Consider the following 1,737-nt stretch of genomic DNA (forward strand, 5'->3'; position numbering starts at 1 on the left):
TCGGAGTTCTCACATGAATAGTGGATAGTCGGAGTTCTCACATGAATAGTGGATAGTCGGAGTTCTCACATGAATAGTGAAAATAGGAATGTGTTAAAGATTATGCGCTATTCGAGTGAAGAGTTCAATAAATGATCTCTGGTTGCTAGTTGTTAGATATTACTTACCCAGAAGGTAAAACCCAGAATCCCTTTCATTTTCAATAGACAAGGTCTTTAAGAGGCTGAATGGCATTTTGAAAACAAATATTTTTGGCGGGAAGCATGAAACATGCGTGTGAAGTTTGGACTAAATCGTGCAAGAAATATAGAAACGTCTGCCAGTAGATCCAATGACAAGGTTAGACTTATTAATATAGATTATTGTATCTTTGCAAGGTAACTTAAATATGAAAAAACTTGAAACCGTTACTTCAACCAAAGTATAGTGTGTGAAGTTATGCTCACTCATCGTCATGCGTTGTTCTAGCAAAAGGTGTTTGCTTGCCTTCCAGTTGAATCAGATATTTTCAATCGATAAGTCTTTTTTTTAGCATGAGTAATGCAATGGACATAGCACAGCCATGTTTGCATTATTTCTTTTTCTCACAGTGTATAAAGAGTGTATAATTTATACACTGTTTGAGTTTAATCTTCTTTCTTAAAATTCTAATAATTTTCATTAAGCTTTGATTTGAATTTTCGCAGAAACTATTTTGAATTAAGCTTTGGATGCTAATATTTTTTGTAGAGTTTGTCTAGATTTATCCCTACAAAGTACATCGCTACATACTTCTCATGATTTTTCCCTGTCTATTGATATGCGATGTTATGAGGTAATGGTTTAAAACAACATTTATATTTAAAAAGGTTTAATGGAAAAAATCTACATTTTTGGTTTAATACATAGCTAGTGTCCTCATTCACTTGAGTCTTTAATAGCTACTTGTCTTAGGACCTAAACTTTGCTCTCAACTTGGTTGCGCTGCAGCTCGACAACTGTTTTTACTTGATATGAACATTCACTTAGGTGCTGTGGTTGACAGATGTTGCACTGTAGTTATCATACACTATACAAGAATTTAGCAAAAGAGTGTGCGAATATTGCTACTATGTATAATTATCAACTGTGATTTTATTACTACTAACAAAAACGACATATCTGTTGTTGCTTTATGAAATTTATGCCTCATAATCCACTACTTTGTCTGAGAACATTGATGATGTAGCAAGTAGCCACCCAATGATGATTCGCTGAGAGCACTTACTTGCTGATACACATGTACTAACAATTATAACTTGATTTCAGCAGCTGTCCGGCTCAAGATCAATAACAGCACAGTTGGGCTGTAAAGGTAAATATAATTCAATCCCGAGTGCTTTTATTGGTTTAGCTTGCCAGCTGGAACAGCTTCCATGGAGCAAGAGACATCATTTTTCGTATAGTATAGACACCATACTAAATCACTCAGCTGTCCAAACTAAAACATAAACGTGAAGGCATCTCATTTCTATTCAGCAGAAGACCAGCACAACCCTGTGGTCTTGTCCATTATGATTGCTCATCATATTACCAATCAAGAGACGCTGAATGTAGTGTTAATAGTGGGGTAGTGTTAATAGTAGACAACTCCTAAAACAATGTTTGCTAGTTCATCTCGCGTCGTTTTCGTAAATTTTATCGCTACGATATATTGAGTGTTGTGTAAAGGGACTAAATTTGTTATTCGATTCCTCCTCAACACAAGAGCGACTTCCC

Source organism: Watersipora subatra, chromosome 1 (genome assembly GCF_963576615.1).
Source record: "Watersipora subatra chromosome 1, tzWatSuba1.1, whole genome shotgun sequence".
Taxonomy (NCBI): Eukaryota; Metazoa; Bryozoa; class Gymnolaemata; order Cheilostomatida; family Watersiporidae; genus Watersipora; species Watersipora subatra.